We start from the raw sequence: 27,715 nt of genomic DNA on the forward strand, positions 1-27,715 counted from the left end.
ATCCTATTTTTACATACTCAGCTGTACATATACGTGTATTCATTTTTGAATGATCATATATGTCATATATATATCTATATCTGTCTCCAGCATAACACTGATATATTCCAGGGAAAAAACCCATTTTCTCCAATACAGTCTTTTCTAAATAAAATCTTCAATCTTTTTCAGAGTTGCCTTTTATTAATAAAAATGTAAAGTTCTTGACATATTGATTTCTATGAATCATAATATTTTTATTTTATTATCTTTTAATAAAGATATACTTGACATATAATATTATATTAGTTTCATGTATAAAAATAATGATTCAATATTTGTATATATTGCAAAATGATCACCACAAGTGTAGTTAAAATCCATTACCATACACAGTACAAAATTTTTTTCTTGTGATGAAAACTTTTAAGATCTATTCTCTTAACAACTTTCAAATATACAATACAGTACTATTAACTACAGTCACCATGTTGCACATTACATCCTTATGACTTATTTTATAATTAGAAATTTGTACCTTTTGACTGTTTTTACCCATTTCACCCACTCCCACCTCCCTGTATTATTATTATTTAGTGATAAAAATCCAGGTATTAATTTATCTTCCCTTCCTTTTCTCACATAAGAAATTACTGTGATTCACTCATTTTATTTATATATGTTCTCAATCATATTTATGTTAGGATCATTATGAAAATATTTAAATTATGACAACTTACTGATAAGCTATTAATGGTGGATAAATCATCGAAACTAGAAAGAAAAATATAAGTACTGAAAGTCAGTACAAGCAGTGTGAAGAAGAAGAGGCAAGAATGACTCCCGGACCTACCAAAGCCCATGCACCAGGGCATCCTGCGTCCAGAGCCTATGGCCTACCACTGTCGCCACCATGCCCAAGAGAAAGGCTGAAGGGAATGCTAAAGGAGATAAAGCCAAGGTGAAGGATGAGCCACAGAGAAGATCTGCAAGTTTATCTGCTAAACCTGCTCCTCCAAAGCCAGAGCCTAAGCCCCTGCAAAGAAGGGAGACAAGGAACCCAAAGGGGGAAAGGGGAAAGCTGATGCTGGCAAGGATGCGAATGACCCTGCAGAAAATGGAGATGCCAAAACAGACCAGGCACAGAAAGCTGAAGGTGCTGGAGATGCCAAGTGAAGTGTGTGCACTTCTGGTGACTGTACAGTTTGAAATACTATTTTTTATCAACTTTTATAAAAATGCAGAATCTTCTTTTAATTATTTTTAAGTATAGTATTAGCACACAGAACACTCCCTTGATGTTTTGAGGGAAGGGTCTATGTAACCAATAGAATATCTCTGAAACTCGATTGATATAGGGGGAACACCTTTCCCTGCTAGTTTCCAGAAAATTCCTCTTGGTTCCCAGGAAGAGGGATTCCTTGATGTTAGCAGACATTAACCATCTTGGCACAAATGTCTTGTGGTGTGGAAAAACTAAAATTCATTTTTTGTGTCTTTTCTTCCCTCTCTGCTTCAACATAGACTTGACCTCTTTAAACCCAGAGACCTGTTGGAACCTGACCCCCTCCCCCCCAGTGGTTCTCAGTATGTCAGGCATTCTGGACTTTACAGTGTCGCCCTGGAGATGGTATCTCTCAAAAAGAGTTCCTTTTTTAGCTTGTGGATCTTCAGATTAATAATTCTGCCATTTTCATTTCATTTCCTAAAAGTCAAGGTCAACTTGTGAAAAGTTATTAGGGAACATGCTAAATGTGAAATGTCAACCCTCCCTCTAAACTTTCCCTGCTCAGAGCATCAAATGAAGACTTCATTGGGTTTTATAGTGGCTTTCTGATTTTGGTAGTCTATTTAAGAAAGCAGTTTGAAAGTTGTATACTGTTAAGATTGTCTCCCCATGTCCTGCCTGAAACACCATGATTGTTTATGAAAAGTAGCTTTAATAAAGCTGGATACAGTTTGTCTGTATCCAATAAATAAAATAATAAAAGTCAATATACAATACAGGGAAAGAACTGTAACAGTGCATGCAAATTTTCTTTTCATTTATTTTTCCCTGATAAACCTCATGTTAACAGAGTAATTGTTGTTTATTCAGCTAAGTGTTCTCCCTGCACTAAAAATATGCATTTACAGAGAGAGGAATATAGAAGAAATTTCCCTTCTCATTTGCCATTGTCTCCTTCTGTGGCACTCCCCAGATTCTCTCCTATAAAGAATTCATTCTGTAACTCTAGTCCTTGCAATTCATTGCTTTGAAAGTTAAATAATGCACAGAGGGACTCTACATTTTCAAAAAATACAAGTCCTACACACTCAGCAAAACTACATAACATCTTGCAGAACCTGTTTCTTTAGTATTTTTGTGATTACTGATAGTATTTTCTGATATATTCATTGAATATTCTTGTTATACATTAAGTTTTCTATTTTATCATGTATATCTATATACATGAATAGATTTATAGCATTTACAGTAGAAACTAGAAATTTAGCCCAACATACTTTATCACATGTTATTTAACTGATACATTGGGTCATATTATTTACATCAGAATAAATATCTCAATATATATTCTGTTTAAGAAATCTCTTTTAATTTTTGGTATACACACACACACATACACACACCAAACACACCCAGATAGAGGGATTTTTTATGTTATATTTATTTTATGCATTTACATAAATACATGCAGTTTTAACTGCATACCATCCTATTCCTACTTGCATATGTGCTTGCAGTTAGCCGAATTTTAAAGTCCATTTGGGATCATTTGAAAGCATTAGCTCTGACCAGAAGTAAGCAGAATAAGCAAAACAGGCAAAATTAAAACACATTTGCTGACTTTTCTCTATCCTCTAAAGTCACCAAAGTAAAGTTCTCCAAGCTTGGACACTTATCCTTATTTTTTAAATAGTTTTGTGGCTATGCTTCTTCTTCTAAACTAAAGACTGTTATAATTTTACATTCACCTCATATCCAGGTCATTTGGGAATGGAACATGAAGATAGTAAAGAAAAGAATTTCCTTTTCTTGAAGAACTGCATTGGACACTCTCTACATAATGTCTCATTTCACCATTATAAAGTCTGTTGATTCTGAAATTGTTTTTGAAAGATGCAATTAATATTGCATTTGGACTAAGTGATATATTGGGGAAGGAAATAAGACTATGAAGGAGACAAGAAGTATGCCATCAAGAACTTGAAAGAACCTCAAGCCTTTTATGATATAATGTAGTCCTTATTCCCTTTGCCAATTTATTTTATACTCTAGTGAAATTACTTTCTGATTTGAATCTTTTCTTTTTCCTTCCTATCTTCCATACACATAATAAAGACATCTTTCAAGTCTCTAGGTCTGACTATGTCATTGCTTTCTTAAAATCTTTTAATGGTCCTTTCCAGCATATGGACAAGATAAAATGTGTCAACATGACCCTCTATTATATGTGGCACTTGCCAATCTGCACTTTTTCTTCATTCATTTATTCAATAAGCAAGTGGCTTAAATGTCTAAACTGAGAGAAAAATATAGCATAGTGATTTAGAACACAGGCTCAGGAAGCAGACCGCCTAGAAGATCAGACTCTGCATGACAGCTGTTTGAAATTGGCCAAGCTACCAAAACCTTCTAAGTCTTGGTTTCTTCCTTTATAAAATGAAATAGGAATAGACCCTACAATATAGTGCTATAGGGAACTAAATTAGATAATCAACACAATGTATGTAGAATAATGCCTAGGGGTGCCTGGGTGGTTCAGTTGGTTAAGCATCTGACTCTTGATTTCAGCTCAGGTCATGATCTCACAGTCACGAGATTGAGCCTTGCATGGTATCACTCTCCACACTGGGCATGGAGCCTGCTTGAGATTCATTCTCTCTCTCTCTCTCTCTCTCTCTCTCTCTCTCTGTCTCTCTGTCTCTCTGTCTCTCTCTCTCCCCGTCTGCCTCTCTCCCCTACTTGCACTCACTGTCTCTTTGTCTCTCTCTCTCTCACCCTCCCTCCGTCCATCTCTCTATCTCTCTCCCACACACACACATGCACACACACACACACACACACACACACACACACAGAATAATGCCTAGGACTTTGTGAGGACACAATACAATAAAGGCAGACTAGCATAGTCGTAATGATCCTGTATCTAATGGATAACTGTATATAACAGATTGAAGACAGGCAAAAATGGATAGCAAGAGGAGAGATGAGTTAGGTGCCTATTGTGCTATCATCTGACTGTAGATGATGTTAGTCTGGAGTAGAGTGGTAGAGCTGAAATGGAACAAAATGAACAAATTCAAGAAAAATTTGAACTTAGTATGTGTAAGATTTAGTGATATATTAGTTTTGTGGAATTAGAGATGTCAAGGATTATTTCCATTTGTGTGTGTGTGTGTGTGTGTGTGTGTGTGTAATAGGATGAAGGAAGACTAGGTTTGAAGTAGGACAAGGGCCAGGAAGCAGAATGGAAGATCCTGGAGTTAGTTTTGTATAGGTTGAATTTGATATGTCTTTGAGCAGAGGATAAATGTCAAGTAGGCAACTGAATATACTGGAAAGTATAACTGAGGATGTCTTTGCACAATCTTCAGCTGGATACTAGGCTCACATCTCTAAGGTCCAGCCTGATGAAATCTCCAAAAGCTGTGTGTAAGCAGGCTAGTCAGTCAACAAACTTCTTTTCACTACTCCTAGTTCACAGCTTTCCTTGAGGTTAAATGTGGCCATATAACTAAATTGTGGTCAACAGACCATGTCTTACTTCTTGGCCTGGCCCATAAAAAATGGACCTCAAGTCTTCCTCATCCCTAGCTGCCTGTCTGATGCCCAGGATCCAGCAATGGACGCAGCCCTTTGGAGATGCCACAACCACAGGATGGAGGCCTTTGAAACCCCAAATGAAAGGGGCTCTACCATGTACACCAAATATATAGAAATGAATAAGCAAGAAAAAGTCTATTCTATTAAACCTCTGATATTTTAGAACTGTTTAGTAATTAGCCTAACCTGAAATATTCCTAATTGTCCATGAAATATTAAATGTCCCTCTATGTTCACAAAGCCTCATGACATATTTGAATCATTATACTTTTCATATGAAGTACCATATTGGCTTATAAGCCTGTGTCTCAAAAACAGTAAGTTCTATGACAGCAAAGTCCATATATTTCTCCTTTTTATCCCTAGATCCTAACATGATTCCTAAAACAACTGGTTTTTGGTGAACATTTTAAGCATGAGAAAATGAAATTATTCAGTTCATTCACCCAAATTTTCATTATACTTTCCCCAGGCCAAGTTCAAAGCCTACACTAACACCTGTACATTACTAAGGCCCCAATTCCTTAATCATTTATTAATTTCTTATTTGTATTTGTCTTCCTTGACTTTGTTCCCTAATACTCACAATCGTCTTGAGTTGTCACAAAAATTGAATTATCTTCCACTATATAGTTATTAAATAGACTTTGAAGTGTTAAAATTTACTTTTAGGACCATAACTCTTCCTTATGAAATATCTTCATTTTATTGCTGCTGTTTTCCTTTCTGTTGTTTCTATTTCAGCCAAAGTAATGAGCCTTTTATTTTATCCTTTAGTTAAAGTCGTCTCCTTTAATATTTCCAAAACTATTCCAATTAATTTAAAAAAAAAGAACAACAAAAAATTTGGTCAAAAATATTGAATACAAAAAAGTACATTCTGTTTTTTCTTAGCCCTGATGCCTTGCTGTTTTCTAAATTCAGCTTGGCATCTTAAAGTGCCATGAAATAATTAGAGAGATCACAGAAGGCTACCCCTCTCCTTGGCTAGGGAACAAAACATGTCAGATCACCATATGCTACCCCTACTTCAGTGCAACCTTCTGAAAACTCATAAATTTCCAACTTCAGCGTTTCTAAGCAACCACTTTAATATTTTCAACCACGAATTGGATGAAGGCCCCAGTGAAAGCACACAAGGAAAATTCATGGAAATAACCCTAGGAAATGCCATGTGCACTCAAACAAAAGAGAAGGGAAAGTGTGCTTCCTCAAAGGATGTCTGCATGTGGCAGGTGGGTTCTGGTCTTCACAATTAGTGAGCATTGTCCTGTAATAGCAAATGCTTTAATCATCAATAATTTAAAAATGAAGCTTAATGATAAGCTTTCCTCACATCCTGTTGGTGTATTTTGTTTTAGTACATTTAAAAGTATAAGTGACTTAAACATTTTTGTATAAAAGAATAATTTGGCCCTTAGATCTGACTAATTTTTCAAAGATGCAATTTTATATTTAAGCATTTAATATTTTGTGTTCATTTACTTATATAGTCAGTATGGTATAAAGATGTCTGAATTTCATAAATAGGAAATTTACTACAAAGTGACAGAATATCCAACTTTTAGTTGTCCAAGATTTATCAAACACATAGTCATGAATTCCTCTGAAAGATATTCAGTAAACCAGTGACAATTTTGACATAAAGAAACACTGGTTTAATGACTGGTCTTTGGGAATGAAGCATGGAAACAATGAACATGACATCTAGATTTAGAATCACCTAGGTCCAAATTCTAATCCACCACCTACTAGCTATGCAACACTAGTCTAGGCATGTAAACCCACCCAGCTCTAAAATGGATTTTAATACCTATCTGGATTACTATAATGATGAAATGAAAATATACATGAATTCTGAGCTATTGTTATTAAGAGATATCATTATTGTTTATTTATTATTGACTTGTATCACCCTTCCTAATTAAATGTCCCTTGGGGAAAATCGTGTGAAAATGTTTTATTCCTCCAAGAAATTAAGTCTATCTTTCTGAAAATGCCAGTGTGAAATTCTTCATGCGGTGGAAGAACTTGTCAGGGCATGTGCTAACCATTTATTCTCCCACAGCCCTCAGACAATGGTTTACTTCCTGCTGTCATTTATTGTACTCTAATATATCAAAGGTCTTTGGCTCATCTATTTTCTTTTTGTTTTTGTTTTTTTTTTTCGGAGACTCTCTGGCCACAGCAGTAATCAAACTTACCAAGTGGGCGAGTAATGAACAGAAATGTCACATATCCAGCAGGAATCTACACACAAAGCAATCTCCTTATCCTTTGCCAAAATCATTCCACTGTGGACTGCATGCATTCCCAGAGCAACACAGTAATGCCTCGGGCCCTAAGTGCTTTGCCTCTGGCTCCTCTTTTCATGCCTGCAATTGTATTATTAGAGGTGTCCTCCAGTAGATGTTAGCTTTACTCTCTATTTATTATCACCCAGAAGCCAAGAGCTTATACATTCAGGAACAAGGGAATACTTTTCTGGGCTTCTAATATAGTTTATATTTAGTTTGCAGCTTTGCTCTGAAAATTTTATAACTCCACTGAATATATTTTGTTAGTAACTAACACCTATGGCTTGTAATACTTTGGACTTTCAATATGTTTTCACACAAATTTCATTTGATTCTCAGAACCATCCTGCAAATTAGACTGGACAGGTACTATCATAGCTCAAGAGAATGTGATTGAAACTTGAATAACTTACCCAAGGCCACAAAGTGTATTAATGTCTGACTCAGGAGTCCTTTGACGGTATGTGTCTTTCCTTACATATTACTATAAATTTTTGTAATACAATAGCATGTGATCAATAATGGACAGATAAATGTCCATGTCCCATGACTGAAACATCTGATATATTGTGAGTTTTGTTTTGTTTATAGTATTTAATTTGACTTTCTTTGTAATCTCAAGTTATGTGCAAAGACGGTAAACAATTGGATTGTAGCGAGCAAATACTAATTTTGATTGTTGTCATGAGAACTATATATCATTGAAAACAATTGTGATGAATCACATAGCTGTACAACTTGTGATATATAATATAAAATAAGAAATATATAGTTGACCTTTTTCCCTGTTTCTGACACATAGGTCCTAAAGCCCTTGGAATTTCCTAAGTGGTAAGAACACTAGAAGTGTCTTTTTATTTATTTATTTTAGAGAGAGAAGGAGAGAGAACATAGACGGGGGGAGGGAACATAGAGGGGGAGAGAGAGAGAGACTAAGAGAGAGAGACAGAGAGACAGAGAGAGACAGAGACAGAGAGGATCAGAAATAGGCTCCACACTGAGTGCAGAGCCCAACACAGGATTCAATCCCTGGGATCATGACCTGAGCTGAAATCAAGAGTCAGATGCTCAATCAACTAAGCCACCAGTTGCCCCAATAAAAGTGTCTTGATATTCACAACAAGCTCCTTTCAACTACATCTGAGTTTATGTTAATGAAGTGACATTCTGTAAGCACCTAAGCATGAGGGCTGATTGCCTTGTCAGTACCACCCCTAGACCTCAGGGAGGGAGAGGGACTGGAGGTTGGGTTCAATCACCACTGACCAGTGATTTAATCAATGCTGCCCATGTAGTAAAGCCTCCTTAAAAACCCAAAAGGAGGGGATTTCAAGGGCTTCCTGGTTGGCATACACATGGTAATTTGGGGAGAGTGGCACATTCAGAGAACATGGAATCTTGGTATCCTTTCCCTATACCTTGCCCTATGCATCTCTTCCATCTGGCTTATAAACCAGTTGTCCAGTAAGTCAAATGCTTCTCTTGCATACTGTGCACACCCTAGCAAATTAACTGAACCCAAGAAGCTGGTTGTTTGAACCTCTGATCTATAGCTGGTTGGTCAGAAGCACATGCGAGAACCTAGGCTTGCAATTGGCATCTGAAGAGAAGAAGCAGTCTTGCAGGAATGAGCCCTACCTGTGAGATCTCCAGGTAGCCAGTGTCAGAGCTGAGTTGAATTTTAGGATACCCAACTGACATCAGATAATTGCATGGTAATGTAAAAACCACCCCTCCATACACATTTTAATTGGAGTCAAAATTTTATATCTATACATTTGAATAATTGAAAAAACGTTCATAATCATTATCATTTCATTCAGAAAATCACCATAATATTGTGTGAGAAAGGTAGAGCAATTATTGTTCCTATGATAAATATTCAGGAAATCTATATGAAGTGGCAAATGAGTAAACACAGTCCATTTTTTATGAGGAAATTGACTGCTATGCACTGAACCTATTTCTTCTTGAGGCCAGTTCTTCTGACTAGGTGTGAAAGATACTTTCCGTTACCCCAAATTCCATTTTGGTTTAAACACAGTCACTACCTAATTCAGGCATTTAACACTGACTTTATTTTATGACACTATGGAAGACAAAAGAGGTAGATTTGGTTTCTGCAATCCAGAAACTTATATTCTAACTGGAATATATTGAGGCAAGAATATGAGTGCAAAAAAGCACAGAGGCATGCAGAATATTTAAAACAATGAATTACTGAGACATATGGATGCCCAGTTCTGTTTATGGCTAGAAACATTTTCATGTGGAATTCTGAAAATTTAGAAGACTAATTGTCTATGAATGCCCAACAATAGTCAACACAAAAAAGAAGTTATGGGAAAGCTATGTTCTAACCTGGCATAGGGAAACTGAGAAGAGTTTGAAAGAGGTAAAAACTTGAGGCCCATAGATAAACGTAGAGAAGCTAGAGAGGAGAAAAAAAGAGAAGAAACTAGAGTAAGAGTAAGCTACTTCTAAAAGAATGGAGCAAAGAACTTGGTGGATCTTTTCTCCAGAAAAGCAATTCAAGTGGTGAAAAATATTTTTTTTTTAATTTTTTTTTTCAACGTTTATTTATTTTTGGGACAGAGAGAGACAGAGCATGAACGGGGGAGGGGCAGAGAGAGAGGGAGACACAGAATCGGAAACAGGCTCCAGGCTCTGAGCCATCAGCCCAGAGCCTGACGCGGGGCTCAAACTCACGGACCGCGAGATCGTGACCTGGCTGAAGTCGGACGCTTAACCGACTGCGCCACCCAGGCGCCCCAAGTGGTGAAAAATATTAAAAAAAATATTTAAAGTCTCTAAAAATTGTCATAAGGATACACAGAAAATGCATAAAAATTCATTTAATAAAAATTATTAAATATTGCTAAGAACAATGAGAGTCTATGGAATTTGAGCCAACATAATTTCTTTAGCTATCTTTATTCCTCAGCTCCACATTATAAAAGGTCTACCCTAGGCACTTGCAGCCAAGAAAATGGGGCTCCCTCTTTCCCAGAACATATGCTGTCATCCCAGGAGGGGCAGGTGCTGGGATTTCTCATCCACAGTCCCCCCCTCCCCTGGCCCCTGCAGAAGTTCTATTCCAGGCAGGTATTGCAAAGAAGACCCTGGTCTCTCTTTTCCCATCTCACTCCTTCTCTACCCCAGGAGGAGAAAGTAGTGGATACTAGGCTCCATGACTTCTGCCCCACGACACTGATAGGGTGAAGATTTCAAGCTCAGAAAGGCAAGCCAAGAAGACCAAGGGGTACCATACACACATTCCGGTGTTGACTAGTTAACTACAGATGTCACTCCATAAAAAAAAAATGATTTCTACCCCAAGCTCCAGTGCAGTAGCACAGTAGTTCTGCCCAGGTAGAAATGTATATCATAAGGATGAAGAGCTCCTCAGCTCTGCCTATGGAGACTGACCTTATTTGTAACAGGAAATTGAGAATTTAATGACTAAGAGTGTTGCTAAAACAATGAATATCTTTATGGCAAGCAATTATAAGGAGGCTGGTAACTCCAATACAAGCAAAATTATAGAGAGGCCAGATGTTTAAAAGAAAGAACCAAGGACATAGAGAGCCAGAAGAGTCTTCCTATAATCACAGTCAACTTTCAGGGATAGGGAGGCTTTGCACATGCACTAGGTTGCACCTACTCAGAGCAAACAGCAGAATGTAGGGAGGCAGCTTGAAGGCATTTCCAGATGACACACAGACTCATCAATACGGTGCAAAAGTCTGAATGGTAACAGGGGCAGACAAGTTTGACTTTTACTGAAGTCCTCTGATCCTGGAAACAGTCATGGTTAAAGAAATTCTCCACCTTTTGTGTTCTGCAAATGGCTTACTGCAAAGAAACACCCTTTCCCACAGTTGTTTACTTTTGACAAGATCAGACACTCTAAATTCCCATTCTGCACCTCATAAATATTTATGCTTGTCCTCATTGATTAATCCAGAACAAAATACTTGTTAACCAACTTTGGTTAAATTTCTCTCCTTACCACCTACTCCTGAACCCCTGGCTCAGACTGAGTCAGCATACAAGTTCTCCTAAACCTGCCCTCCTGAAAATAGGTTGACATCAGGATAATTCCTTTATCTGCTCTCTCAGTGCTCTACCCTTTCATCCCACCTATCCACATTCACTTTTTTCTAGCCTTGTTTCCTCTTCCCGATAAAAGAAAAATTCTTTTTTTTTTTTTAGTTTTTATTTTATTATTTATTTATTTATTTATTTATTTATTTATTTATTTACATGTAAATATAAATTTACATCCAAGTTAGTTGGCATATAGTGCAATAATGATTTCAGGAGTAGAATCCAGTGATTCATTCCCTACATATAATACCCAGTGTTCATCCCTACAAGTGTCCTCCTTAATGCCCCTTGTCCATTTAGTCCCAGACTAAACAGGGGACAAAGGAGCATAAAAAGTCCCTGAACTGATGTAGCTGCCTTTAAGCACACATGTATACCAACAGTAAAGGATAAAAGTATATAACTAAGGGGGCCTAAGCACAATCTTAATCAATAAAATTTTATGCCATACCAGAAGTTTCTCCTAGGTAGTTCAGATAAAAGATAAACAAAAAGCAATCATCATCATCATCATCATCATCATTAGCATCTTAGCTGGGATGTCAGAGGCTGTACGTGGCAGGGGGAAAAGGCTTTACAGAACTTGTTAATTTGATAAATAAACAAATGACTAACCCTAAACATCTAAGGGACCAGTTACCAAAATATCTAAAACGTTTAGTTTTCAACAAAATATTAGGAAATATGCAAGGATCAGGAAAATGTGACCCATACTCAGGGGCATAAAGCAGAAAATAGAAATTACCTTTGAAAAAGTCCAGATGGTGAACTTAACAGATGAGGATTTCACCTATTATAAATATGTTCATAGAACTAAAGAAAATCATGCACAAAGAATCAAAAAGCTATATATAATAACAATTTACCATCAAACAGAGAATACTGATGAAGAGATAGAAATTATTTTTAAAAAACAGAAGGCAGTTATGGAAGGCCGTTATTGAAAGTACAATAACTGAAATGAACACTTTGCTAGAGGCGCTCAAAAGCAGATGAACTGGCAGAAGAAAGAATCAACAAACACTAAAAGAGATCAAAGGAGATGATGCAATATGAAGAAGAAAGCAGAAACAATGAAGAAAATTGCACACAGCCTCAATGAGATGTGGGATACCATGAAACATACCAACATATATGAATAGGAATACCAAAAACAATTTTAAAGGAAGAAAGAGAAAAACAATATTTAAATAAATAATGTCTGAAAGATTTCCATAATTTGATGGAGAATGTTACTTGACAACTTTTTCTCTAAAATGTTCATTTTTTATTATTTATTTTGAGAGAGAGAGAGGAAGAGAGAGAATAAGCAGGGTGGGGCAGAGAGAGGGAGAGAGAGAAGACCATGCAGGCTCCGTGCTGTCAACACAGAGCCCAATGTGGAGCTTGAACTCAAGAACCATGAGATCATGACCTGAGCCAATATCAAGAGTCAGATAGATGTTCAACTGACTGAGCCACCCAGGCACCCCAGAATGTTACTTCACAACCTTTGATTAAAATAAATTCATAGAGATCCATAGTTGAATTATTAAAAAACGAAGAGAAAATCTTGAAAGCAACAAGAGAAAGCCAACTCATCATGTACCAGGGAGTGCAATAAGATTTATATTTGACTTCTTATCAAAAACAATGGAGAACACAAGACAGTGGGATCGCACTTTCAGAGTGCAAAAAGTCAACCAAGTATCTTACATTTAGCAAAATTATCATTCAAAACAGAAGGTGAAATAAAGCTATTCTTAGATAGCATCAAATAATAAGGTTGCTAGCAGATATTCCTTACAAGAACTACTAAATGAAGTTATTCATGCTGGAAGCAATCAGTATCAGCCAGTAATTGGAATCGACACACACATAAAAAAAAAAAAAGTGTTCGTAAACGTGATTATGTATGTAATCAAAAAATCAGTATAATTGCATATTTCTTCATCTAAAGAGTCCTTTGGACTAATTTAAGAAGAAGCCACATAAATCAATGTGAATAAAATTGAATAGACTTTTGAAAGGGTGATTGGCATAATTATGTCCCCTCTCCCAAGATGTCATGATCCCATGATCCCTGAACCTGTGACTACCTTACATGAAAAAGGAGGTTTTGCAAATGTGATTAAGATAAAGGATTTGAGACAGGAAGATTATCTGGGATTAACCAAATGGGCCCAACCTAATTACGTGAGTCATTAAAAGAAGAGACCCTTTCCCAGTTGAGGTTGATTAATGGGAATGTGATTATGGAAGGAAGATCAAAAGGTTGCAATGTAAAAAGAACTTAATATGCCAAGACTGGTTTCAAAGTTGAAAGAAAGGAACCATGAGCAAATGTAGGCATTCTCTAGAATCTGGAAAAGGCAAGGAAACTTACTCTCCCCCAGAGCCTACAGAAAGGAACACAGCTTTGCCTATGCCTTGAATTTGGCTCAGTGAGACCTGTCTCAAAGTTCTTACCTACAGAGCCATTAAAGATATAAATTTGTTTCATTTCAAGCCACGATCTTAATGGTAATAAGTTATAGTAGCACTAGATAACTTTGAAAATGGTGGAATCTAGTTAGTAATTTTAGAATACCACAGAGTAAGATAGAACTCAGATAGACTCAGATTGCTTCACCGGTGAATTCTATCAAACATCCAAAGAGAATTCATATCAATCATTCTCAAATTCTTCCAAAAAATTGAGTAAAGGGAACACTTCTCAATTCACTCCAACAAGCTAGTATTACCTTAATACAAAAATCAGACAAAATATCACAAGAAATGTAACTATAGAACAATATCTCTTAAGAATACAGATGGAAACGTCCTCAACAAAATATAAGCATCTTCAGGAATATATAAGAATTATAAGACCAAATAGGACCTGCTAGGAATGTAAGGGTGTTTCAATATAAAATCATTCATATTAAAAGGAGAAAGGAAAAAAACAAACCTAATTATCTCAATGGAAGCAGAAAAAGTAACAAAAATCGAACTCCCTTTTATGATAAAAACACTCGACAAACTTAGAAAAGAACTTCAACTGATAAAAGGCATCTATGTGAAACTCACAGCTAACATCATTCTTGGTGGTGAAAGACTAAATACTTTTCCCCTAAGATCAGAAACAAGACAAAGATGTCTGTTGTCACTTTTATTTAGCACTGTACTGTAGGTTCTAACAAGAGAGATTAAAGAAGAAAAAATAAAGTGCCTCCATATTGTACTGAAAGAAAGCTGCCTCTATTTTCAAACTTTATTTGAGATATACTCATCCAGATTCAGGATATACAGTCAATACACAGAATTTAATTGTATTTCTCTACATTAACAAAGAGCATTCTTAAAATGAAATTAAGTAACCAATTCATTTAAAATAGTACCAAAAAGAATAAAATACTTAGGTATAAATTTAACAAAATAAGTACAAAGTTTATATAACAAAAACTACAAAACATTGCTGAAAAAAGAGAATACTTAAATAAATAGAAAAACAATCCATGTTTACAGATCAGAACACTTATTGTTAAGAAGCCCCAATTAATCGACAGATTCAGAGCTATCCCAGTTAAAATCCCAGCTGATATTTTTGCAAAACTATATGGAAATAAAAGGGAACAAGCATAGATATAGAATATATAGAAAAATAAGAATATATTAGGATGACTTAGACTTTCCAATTTCAGAATTTGCTGCAAACTACATTAATCAATATATTAGTGTGGTATGGGCATAAAGATAAATGTATATATCAATGGAATAGAATGGAGTCCAGAAATAAACCCTTGACTTTATCATCAATTTTTGTTGTTATTTTTTCATTTTTTAAATGTTTATTTTTGAGAGAGACAGAGCACTAGCAGGGGAGGGGTAGAGAGAGAGGGAGACACAGAATCTGAAACAGGCTCCAGGCTCCAAGCTGTTAGTACAGAGCCTGACATGGGGCTCGAACCCACAAATCATGAGATCATGACGTTAGCTGAAGCTGGATGCTTAACTGACTGAGCCCCCTGGTTGCCCCTATCATCAATGTTTGAAAAGCGTACCAAGACAATTCAATGGTAAAAGAACAGTCTTCCAAAACATGGTACTGGAACAAGATAGCCACATGCAAAACAGTGTGGTGGGACCTCCTCCTCACACCATAAACAAAATTATTCAAATTGGATTATAGACCTCAATGCAAAATAAAGCAAAATCTAAAACCCTCAGAAAAAAACATTAGAGTAAATCTTTATGATCTTGGGTTAGACAAGGTTTCTTAGGTACAACAAAGCACAAATGATAAAAGAAAAAAGATAAGTAAAACTACATCAAAATTAAAATCCAAACTTTTATGCTGTAAATGATACCATCAAGAAATACAAAGATAATCCACAAAATGGGAAAAAATATTTGCATACCATATGGTTGCAAGAGATTGAGATAAGAGATTTGATAAGAGATTTGATAAGAGATTGATAAGAGATTGATAAGAGATTGATAAGAGATTTACATACAGAATATAGAGCTTATACAACTCAATAATAAAAAGACAAATAATCTAATTAAAATGGGTAAAGGGGACTGCTGGGCGGCTCAGTTGGTTAAGTGTCCGACTTTGGCTCGGGTCAGGATCTCGCAGCTCATGGGTTTGAGCTCCATGTCAGGCTCTGTGCTGACAGCTCAGAGCCTGGAGCCTGCTTTGGGTTCTGTGTTTCCCTCTCTCACAGCCTCCCCCACCCCCCACCACTCACACTCTGTCTCCTTCTCTCTGAAATAAACATCAACAAAATTATTTTTTAAATAGGTACAGGATTTCAATAAATGTTTGTCCAAATAAGTCATACAAATGGCAAATACAGCAATGAAAAAAATGTTAAATGTCATTAATCATCATAGAAGTACAAATCAAAACCACAAGATATTACTTTATACTCAATATTATGGCTATAATAAAAAAGACAATAACAAGTATTTATCAAGAACAGGAGAAATTGGAACCCTTACCCATTGCTGGGTGGGAATGCAAAACGGTGCAGCCACTGTGGAAAACAGTTTGGTGGTTCCTTAAAAAGTTAAACATAGTTACCATATAACCCAGTTATTCCACTCCCAGGTATACATCCAAGAGAAATGAAAACCTGTACATAGCATTATTCATAATAGCCTAAGTTTGAAAATAACCCCAACATCCATCACCTGATGAATAGATAAATAAAAGGTATGTTATAACCATGTGATGGAATATTATACAATGAGAAAGAAGGGAAGACTGAAACATGTGACAACACGGATTAGGATTAAGTGAAAGAGGTTTATCACAAAAGACTAAAAACTAGATTTCATTTATATGAAATGTTCAGAGTATGCAAATCTATACAGACAAAAGATAAGCGATTGCTTAGGACATCCATAACGGCATACCAAAGGTATGGGCAGCATAACAAATTGACTGCTAATGAAGTTACTTTGGGGGGAGACAAAATATTTTAAGATTATATTGTAGTGACGTTGTACAGCCCTGTGACTAAAAAGCATTGAATTGTGTACTTAAAATGGGTGAATTGTATAGCATACAAATTATATTTCAATGAAGCTCTCATTAAAAAGGGCATGCTGCTGCTTTGAGAAATGATTAAGGGTCCTTTATTTTTTTTAACTTTATTAATTTTGAGAGAGACAGAGAGAGCACACAACCATGTATGTGCATGAGTGTGAGGAGGGGGCAGAGAGAGGAAAGAATCCCAAGCAGGCTTGGTGCTGTTGGCACAGAGACTGATGTGTGGTTCCATCTCACTAACAGTGAAATCATGACTTGAGCCAAAATCAAGAGTCGAAGTTTAACTGACTGAGCACCCAAGGCACTCCCTGGTTAAAGGTCCTTTGACTAAAAGAGACAGAGGAAGATCAACTCTCTGTAAAATAAGCAGAAAGAAGGAAAGAAAGAAAGAAAGAAAGAAAGAGAAAGAGAGAGAGAGAGAAAAAAAGAAAAAAGAAAGAGAGAGAGAGAGAGAAACAAAGAGAGAGAGAGAGGAAAAGAAAGAAAAGAAAAGAAAAGAAAAGAAAAGAAAAGAAAAGAAAAGAAAGACTCTTAATTGAAAAAAATGGGGGCATTTTATTGAAATAAATAGGAGTGCCTGGGTGGCTCAGTTGATTAAGCATCCGACTTTGGCTCAGATATGATCTCACGGTTTGTGAGTTCAAGCCCCACGTTGGGCTCTGTGCTGGCAGCTCCAGCCTGGAGCCTGCTTTGGATTCTGCGTCTCCCTCTCTCTCTGCCCCTCCCCTGCTCGTTCTCTCTCTCTCTCTCTCTCTCTCTCTCTCTCTCTCTCGAAAACAAATAAACATTTAAGAAAATTAAAGAAAGAAAAGAAAAGAAAAGAAAGAAAAGAAAGAAAGAAAGAAAGAAAGAAAGAAAGAAAGAAAGAAAGAAAGAAAGAAAGAAAAGGATGTATAACCAAGGCTTACAAAGGGAAAGGACAATCTCTCCGGAGTTTCGATGGGCAACTTTATAGACATTCTCCAGGTGCTACCATCCTGTGCTTTAGATCTCAGCCTTCCCAGTCTCTGTGCCCCTTTGTTTACCTTGAGATGAGCCAGCTTTGATCACATGCTCAAGGAGATTTTCTTCCCTAAGAGCAGAATTATTTATCTTTTAATTTCCAAACACATTTCACACACAAAAAACAATTTTTCTTAATGTTAAATTCCTGTAATAATCAATCTACCAATACTTATCTGGAAAATAGTTTCAAGTAGGCCACCAATAATCATTTTATCAGCTATTTCCTCTGATTGGCCAAATTCATTCTGTAGTAGTTTTTCTTTGCTTTCTATCAGTGGCTTTGGGGGAACAAAATCTTCCTCTGTATTTGGAAGTTCAGGTATTGTACTTCTCTCGATCGTAAGGGAAGTTATTAACAATAGGACAGGTTTCTCTCTTTCAGCACCAGTGCCTCTGATTTATTTTCTATTAAAAGAAATACCTGCAGAAAGTAATAAACTAAAACAAACAAATAAAACCCAAAGGATATAAAATGTAAAGTTAAGTCTTTTTATTCAATCCAGTTGAACTACCCAGAGGAAATTATTTTTTAATAACAATTTTTCCATTAAAAAATAGAGCTCTATCTAAAGACACTATAAAATGGCTCATAATTTCATCACCCAGGTAACTACCATTATTGTTTTAAGTGAATATATAGTTAATATATGCATTTGGTCATAAAATGATACAAAAAGAAAAAAATTATATATTCTTGATTCTCCTTCCAGACATTTTAACTTCTATTCCCCAATAGTAATCTGTCCCAATTGTTTATTTGCTTTTGAAATTGAAAACTTATATATCAATATTTTCAGATTTAGTGCATTCATTTTTTTATTATTAAATATTTAATTTTTATTAGAGAATAGCAATAAATTAATATTTATGTATTCCCCTCTTAGCTTTAAAAGATTTACAAATACCTCTAGCCACATTAGGGACAGTTTACATTTATATAGGTTTAGGTAAAAATATTTTTTCCCTTCAACTTACAAACAAAGGCCACAAACATCATATTTCATTGGCAGGGTGGAATTTTCTTTTTATCTGTTAACTTACATATGCATGTTTGTTTTATTATCTATTTCACTACGTTGAGTTCCTGCAGATGTCTCCAATCTAATGACTTACTATTGTGCTTGAGCCCTAGATTTTGTATTCCATTTTTTGCAGAGTAAAGATCTATTTGAAATGAAGCTCTGGGCCAACAGGTATCCAAGAGGCTACTGAACTCACTTGTCAGAATGTTCTGTTCTTTTTCAGCTTACAGAATTTTCTATACTTTCTTGCCTTCTCCCCCAGTATCTTTATAAAACATGTTTTTAATGCTTAATTTCTTATATTTGTTCTTGCTCACTATCTATTCATTCCCTGAACAATATAAATACTTTTCACTTGGCTTTGAACTTTATATAAATGGAATCATATAATATGAATTCCTTTGTGTAAAGCTTCTTTTGCTCAACATTGTGATTGTAGGAGTTCTGTTGCTGTATAAAGTGTAATTCATCCAGTTTCACTGCTGTATAATAGTCCATTGTACAATTATACAAATACATTTATTTTGTATACTGTAGATGAATATTTTGGATATGGAAGTTATAGGTTATTTCAAAAAAATGTTGCTATGAAAAATTTTACACATGTATCCTCCAACATATGTGTATGCATTTCCTCAAGATATTCATAAGAGTTGAATTGCTGGTTTTACAGTATGTTTTACATATTATGTGTTGGCAAACTGCTTACCAACATGGACTTCCCAGTTTCTATCGTCACCAGCAATATGCAAGAATTTCTCTTGCTCCACATTTTCACCAGCATTTGATTCTATCACAGATTTTTTAATGTTACTAATTTGGTGAGTACATAGTAATCTCTCTATGGTGTTTTTTTGTTTGTTTGTTTGTTTGTTTAATTCAAGTTAGTTCACATACAGTGTAGTCTTGGCTTCAGGAGTAGAACTTGATTCATCTCTTACATATGACACCTAGTGCTCATCCCAAAATGTGTCCTTCCTAATGCCCATCATTCCACCCACCTCCCCTCCAGAAGCTCTCTTTGTTCTCTGTATGTAAGAGTCTCCTATGGTTTACCTCCCTCTCTGTTTTTCTCTTATTTTTCCTTCCCTTCCCATATGGTCACCTGTTGAGTTTCTCAAATTCCACAAATGAGTGAAATCATATGCAATTAGCATTCTCTTATTGGCAATGTGGTTGAACATCTTTTCTTTCATTGTCTCCTCTGCTTTTCTTCTGTTAATTGAATTTTTAGTATCTTGCCCATATTTCTATTGGTTGTCCAAGAGGCTTTTTTTTTTCCTTTTTGAGTGTAGATTTTCATTATTTCTTAAAACTCACCAGGAAGGACACAAACGAGGCTGGCCAGAAATTTTTCTCCCCCCCCCCAATACATATATATGTGTTTATTATGTTGACATTTCTAGGGAATACATACATGGGGAAAAATAAGGAGATATCTAAGAAGCACCAGCAGGAAAATTCTCAAGGAAAAGGAAAATATTAAAGTTAAGATATAAAAAAACATAGATGTAGAAGTGTTATCCCACATCTGGAAGCTCATATGGAAAGAAAAAAAATAAAAGAGGTGATGAAATCATGATTAAGACTGTCCTAGAATTAAAAAAAGAAAAAGATGATGTAAGTCTATAAAATGAAAGTTTTCCTCACAAAAAAAAAAAAAATAGGATAGAAAAGAAAAAAATAGAGAGATGTGTTTTTTTTTATAAGATCACAATCAAAGAGACAGCAAAAGAAATCAAATAAGTAAATTATAAAGGAACATAAATTGACTCTGGATACAAGATTAAATGGAGCAATATTCTCAAAGTGCTGAAGGAAGAATATTTGAACCTAAAATGTTAATGTGCAGCTAAACTTCATTTAAATGCAAAAACAAGACAAAGTGGGTCTCAGACATATTAGACCCAATTTAAAAATGTTTTTTGAGAAAAAATTAAAAATAAATAGTATGTAATCTCTACCATAGCAATATAATTATTTATTTAGATTAATAGATATGCATCAATAAGCAAAAATATAGATCTTTTAAGGATGTATGCATATCCATAAATACATATTTAATACACCAGAGTGGATGTCCATGGTGGAGGTAGGGATGAATGTAGGAGTGGAAATGGGGAATGAAAAGGAAAAAATACATAAAAATTTTAAAAAAGAATTGAGTTGCATAAATTGTTGGTGCTGCTGTGCTGTTTTGTGTACCTGAAATCCTCCCTCACCCACTGCCAAAAAAAAAAAAAAAAAAAAAAAAAAAAAAAAAAAGAAGGAAAAAAAATGTTGCCGTAGAGCATAAAAACAAGCAAACTACAAGGAGACTTTGAATTACACAATTACAATTAGAGAATTGATCACATCACTTTCAGAAACAGATAAAGCTTAATGCAAAATAGGCAAAAACAGAAAATGTTTAAACAACTAAATCAACAACCATGATTGTTGATTAAGTTAATAATAGATATACACAAGCTACATGTAACCAATGCATCTTTTCAAACACTCAAAACAATAAACAAAATTATGACTACATTGAAGTTAACATTTCAGTTCAAAAAAAAGAGCACCACATACAAAGCTGATAGACATTGCCAGATGGGAAATGGCTTTTTTGGTGTCTCAACCCATCAAGTAATCATATCAGGAAGAAAAAGATAGTGTTGATAATATACAACAAACAGAAAATCAAATAGAAATCAAAAATAGCCAACAATGAAACAGCCTACAAAACAAGGAAATCCAAATGACCTAAAAATACATAAAGATATACTCAGCCTCACAGATAATCAGAGAATAATTGAAACAATGAGACATTACTGGCCACCCTTAAGTTTGGCAAAAATAATTATATTCAGGTAATTCCAAGGATTATCAAACATGTGAGAAAGCAGGATCCTTTATTCTCTGTTGAGAGGCCAAACCATTAAGTCATTTTGAAGAGCATTATGCTAGCATTCAGGAGAAATTATGGAGGCATATACACAATGACTCAACACTATGTGAGTCAGAGGAACTATAAGCAGATCCAATAGGGTACAGGTATGAGGCTGCTCATCTCTGCACTGTTTGAGGTAAATAGGAACTGAAGCAACTAAGGAGAACATCACTTGGGAAATGGTAAAGTCAAAGATGACAGATACAGAAAATAGAAAATTATACAGGAGTCAAAAGCAAAGTAATATATAACACACCACATCTCTCTCTCTCTCTCTCTCTCTCTCTCTCTCTCTCTCTCTCTCTCTCTCTCTCTCTCCAACACTCCATTAGGGATGGATTGAAAATGTAGTGCCTTAACTTGTTCTTATCTGCTATGGCCTTTCTCATTCCCCTACCCACAACACCACTAGATTTGTGGTCTAGAATTTTTAGTTCTTGACTGATGTGGGTTTTTTCCTTAAAAAAAAACAGACTGTGGTTAATCATGAAAAAATTTTATACCTTTCTTACTCACCATTATTTTCCATATTTCTTTTGAATCTTCTGGCAAAAAGAAGTTGACTAGATCAAGGTTATTTGATCATGATGAAAGTCTGGAGTAGGAAAGTGACAGTGTAAGTACTAAAACCCTTCTCTGATTGGTCATAGAATTTCAGGGTCACTGGAGTGTCTGAGATTAAACCTTTCAAAGGATGATCAGTTCAGCATTACTTGACATGTGTTCTGCCCAAACTTGGACATCATTAGGAGCAGCCCAGCCTGCCACTCTACTCAAAATGTACAGAGTCCTTCTCATCACCACCCCATTTTCCATTCTTAGTGGAAAACTAATCTTGTCCCAATATTGCTTTACAATAAGAACAGCTGTTTCCCCACAACCAGTGCTTCCCAGTCTAGAACTTTTTAATATGTGTAGTTATGTCATAGTAGTCCTTTTAGAGTAGAGGAAGAAGGTTGTCTACAAATGCAAGAGTCTGAGCATCCATATCTATGTTAGTTTTACCATGGTGAATCTAGTATAGAAGTCAGCAGTGCAGCTCCAACTAATCCAAAAAGTTTAACCTCTTCAGTTGTTTCTGCTTTCAAACTTGTTTGGTCACTTGTTAAGTCTGTATAGTCTTCATGCTGGAATTAGAGATTTTCACCTCATTTACCTGATTTAGCTACCTTTATCTCTTCATTCTAGTACAAATTAATTCCATCAAGCAGTCATCAAATGCAGGAGGTCGAAATGGAAAAGGTAAATGAGTACTGCTTTAAAGTGATGAGGAAATGTGGATATTATTAGAGTCCGTACTTTAAAAAATAAATTGATATACTACATCAGCATGCTAAATGACAATTGTAGGTGAACAGTTTTGCAGACTAGCTCCTTTACAGACTAAATGCTTAAACCAGAAGCATCCCTGTACTTCAAGAGTGTTCCTCATTTTTTCCTATTAATTTAAGAGTTCTGTCTTTGATACTAGCATTTACACATTTTTTGAAAAGGGGGGAAATGTATATGTTCTGAAGTTGAAATATCTCCCAGCTTTTGACCCCCAAACAGAGACAATACTCTCAAAAACACCAAAACTTCTGTTTTTTTGTGGAGCAATTGAGACTGTATCACTAGTCCAGTATCACATTTCTCTTGTAATAGATTTCAAGTACAAACCCAGTTCATTCCAGGCATTTTCCAATATTATCACAAGGCAGACATACGAGATTTGAGTTTGCTCTCCGAGTTTTCTTACGGACATGTACTAACTTCTATCCTTTCCCAAAAGTATGCTGGAAGAAACGTCTCTAAGTTAAGCAAATGATTTTCTTCCCAATTTAAAGCTCACACTTATCAAGTCTTAGAAGCAATCAGAATGTATCACCTGATCTGTCCGGTTGAATGCAACCATATTTTCTGTCTTTGCCCTCTCAGTATTTACGTTGCCATAACATTAGCTCCCACATTATAGGAATTCACATATCACAGTGAATCTATTGCCTGCCTGACTTACTCTTTACTAGCACACAAGTCATCAGTTTGGTCTCAGCAATGGTTACCATGTGTCAGTGGTGGTGTGGTGGCTTCCATCTGTATCTACAGATTTGACGATCTCTCAAACATTGGGATTTTTTAAAAAATTAGAATGCCATAACCTCTCTCTCTACTTTTCTCTCTACTCAATGTTTTATAGTCAATTCTTTCTATTAGACACACATAACTTAGAGAAATATGTGGATGCATATAAGTAGGTACATAACCATATATATATTTACATATCTACAGCCAGAAAAATACCCTAAATCATTTCATGCAATTCCACTTACATTATATGTATATAATTTCTTTTATCACATCTCGGGAAAGAGCTCATTAAATCTCTTCTTAAATATCCCTAAAAATGTACAATTGATTAACATTTACAATTCTGACAGCTGTAATTACATGGTGTTAATTCCCATAATAAATTTAACTTTTTCTATATGTAATATTTACCCACTGGTTCTAGTTTTCCTCTCCAGAACCATTATAAATCACATGCAGTTTTTCATGGCAACTTTATTATATGCATTTTTGTTTCCAAGACAAACTAAGAACAAAGACAAAATACTTGAACAAAACTGACCAGCCACCAAGCATAACTTCCCTGCTTTATAATTATCTGAACAATAATGATATGGGAATAAGTTTTTGAAAAACTTATGATAGTATCAATGGAACTGTTTCTAAAGTACCAAAACAGAAAGCAGGGAGCCATTATTAAAAGTAGGATAAACATTCTAGCAGCTTCCTGAAAAATGTCTGAAAAATCAACTATTTTTAATAACAGGGCAAATCCTTAAAATGAAAAACTGGAAAATAAAAGTCACTAACAGTAGGCAGCAACACGTAAAGACAGATGTGACCTTTCGGTTTTGTTTCAAAGGAGAGTTTAAAAGTTACATAACTCTTTGGATAATAAGAATTCTAAGAAAAAGCTGGATTGAAAGCTGTGACAGATGCTATCACAAAATAAATACCTAAATTATTCTTTTTCCCAAGGGAATGAGTATTAGGAAGAGGAGTCATGTTTCTTTACATTACCTGGGGATACATCTTAGTGACATTTTTAAAAACAGGTTTAAGCATAACATTTAAAAGAGGAATCCTGGACCAATGGTAGCAGCAGGGATTAGGGAGGTAAATTATAACTGAAAATCTATGACTTCTCCTCCCTGGGGCTTTTTTTTTTAACCTAACTCTTGGTTATTCAAATAGACCTAATTATGCTCTCAACTTTGAATTCAGTATACTAAAAAAAATGAACAAATAAACGGTGATTGATGATGTTTTTTGAAAAGAACAAAACTTAAAGTCTCAGAATGAAAATATATTTGGTCTGGCAACACATAGTTGATAGCAAAAGTCCATAGTGTTACACAAATAATCTTCTAACATCTTAAATTTCTTTCCTTCAATTCTGATCTGCCCCCTCTATCATCTTCCTGGGCCAGGGAAGCTGGTTTTGTTCCATATGATTACCTAATCTACTCTGTCAAGAGTCCCCAGAACAATTCAGTTTATTCGTATTCAGATCTTTTAAATCACTTCCACTAATATTATTTGAGCATCTAAATGCCAGGCAGTCTAATTGCTCCTCAAGATATAAAAATCAATAAATATGACCACTGCCCAACAACAGGCAAATATTTATTCACATAACTATCAAGACATTTAAAATCCATCAAGCAATTTTGCCATATTCTGCTTCATTTTAGTTCTGCAAGACTGTCCAGGATGTGTGTGTATGTGTGTGTGTGTGTATGATCCTCAGACATATGATCCCCATCACCAGCACTTATGACTTGGAACATGTTACTATGTCTCCCTGAAACTCATTCCCTTCTCTCTAAAACAGAGTAGTCATGATTCCTCATGAATTGTTGAGGGAGCACGTGATAAAATGTATACGTACACATGCTTAGACCATAAGAATTATTCAATAAATATTAGTTATTATGTTTCAACTATTATTAATTATTTGAATGAATGAAACTTTCTAGAATCATATAATTTTAGAGTTCATGTATTTCAATAGTTCCTTCATAGTGTTCTGGTAAAATGGGTACCCTAGGCAATGAACCATTGACAATGCCAAAAATATAACCTAGGATTCTTCATCCCAAGATCTTTTAATTAAAATTTTTGTGTAGTTCCTTAACCTAAGCTTTATGTCCTCACCTCTTTCATCTCTAAGGTGCTTATATATTTTGAAGAGGTTGTCTATAATTTAGACTGCATAGATTGCCCAAGTTTTTATAAATATTTCTAGCAGAAGCAGGAAAAAATTCAGATACTGACTCCTAATTAACTGCTTTTTAGTAGATAGTACAGACAAGCTCTAAGTAACTACCTACCTACCTACCTAGCTAACTAACTAAATATATATATATATATATATATATATATATATATATATATATATATGTTGGCCTTGGCCAGTTGAAACCACCTCAGCAATTAGAACTGTGTTGCAGTGTGAGTAGAATTTATATTGATTGCTTTAAAAAATTTTTTTAAGGTTTATTTTTGAGAGAGAGAGAGAGAGCACACACATGCGTGAGAGCATGAGCAGGGGAGGGGCAGAGAGCGAAGGAGACACAGAATCTGAAGCTGGCTCCAGGCTCCCAGCTGTCCACACAGAGCCAGATGCAGGGTTCAAACTCATGCACTGGAAGATCATGCCTGAGCCGAAGTTGGAAGTTCAACTGACTGAGCCACCCGGGCGCCCCTGATTTCTTAAAATACATATAGACTTTTGTTTTCCAGTTATTGTGACAAAGACATAAAACATCACTGACTATTAGTGACATTGACTTAATGCATAAGAGTCAGGAAGAAAATTCATCTTATCCAGGGTGAATATTTCTATCATTACCAATATAAGTAAAACTCACACATCTTCCCTTGGGGTGGGACCATTCACAGAAAACATTTTAACAGTGCCATATACTCTTGCAAGATATATGTTATAAGAAAAAAGGTACTATTCCAACATGGAAAAAGACTGGCCTGTGATTGTTAGGTCAAAAAAGACCATGATGCTCAAGATGGCCTTTTTTTTCTCTTGAACAAACCTCGTATTTCCCCTTCCTCTCTCTCGTTACCAGAGCTTTCATTCAGATGCACATTGTGACTACCAGGTAACAACCTACTTCAGTCTCTCTTTACTGCAGGGCCATCCTTCATTCTGTCACTGTCAGCATCACATTTTTAAATCCCCAAGTCAAATAATCTTCTCCTCAGGGGCCCACTCCTTTGTTATTGAGCCACTCGGCCTTTCTCATAATTTCTCAAACAATGTATTATTTTACTTTGTGTTTTGCTTCTTTTGAAACAATTTTACTTTGCATCGCATCAGGATGAACATTTCTTCATATCGGGATGAACATTTCCCCAAAAGAAAAACATCCCCACTCCCTGCTCCTTAAACACCAGTTACATTTTTTTCTGTCTTCTCCAGCAGACTAACTTCCTCAAGGACTGTTGGTCAACTTTGTATCCTCCTCTATGATCCAAACCTTGGCAGAGTACCCAACACATAGTATGCACTCAAGGAATGCTTATTGAATAAATGATTGAATTGAATATTGTGCTGCATTTTGTGTACTACAGAATAAAATTTTTACATAATGTGGGTTCAGTATTTGAATATTAAAATTTTCTTCCTACATGAGTTGGTATATTTTTCTCCCTGATTCAAAATGTGATATAGTTGTGAAACTATGCACATAATGATACTGAAATCATGGCAAATAAGAAGGAAGGAGGACAATTGCTCCTACCTTGAGTTAGATTCAAGTATAGATGATTATGTAGATTCTTTGATCTAATGACCATGCGAAGGGAAACTGACATGTAGTTTTTAAATCAATTCAATAATTTTTTTAATGTTCAGAGGAGAAATTAGCCTCTTAAAAAGTAAAAAAGCATTACCTATCAAAGCACAAAAAACAACAACAAATTAGAAATATAAAACTTCAGGGGCGCCTGGGTGGC

General features: G+C 35.4%; 1 long non-coding RNA gene and 1 pseudogene across 1 annotated transcript in view; one reads left to right on the plus strand and one right to left on the minus strand.

Moving 5' to 3' along the window:
* LOC123585971 overlaps positions 1 to 27,715 on the minus strand; it is a 318,427-nt gene that overhangs the window by 34,130 nt on the left and 256,582 nt on the right. The gene's annotated exons all lie outside the window — the stretch shown is intronic.
* LOC123585970 lies at positions 717 to 1,550 on the plus strand (annotated as a pseudogene).

The sequence above is a fragment of the Leopardus geoffroyi genome, chromosome C3 (assembly GCF_018350155.1).
Source record: "Leopardus geoffroyi isolate Oge1 chromosome C3, O.geoffroyi_Oge1_pat1.0, whole genome shotgun sequence".
NCBI lineage: Eukaryota > Metazoa > Chordata > Mammalia > Carnivora > Felidae > Leopardus > Leopardus geoffroyi.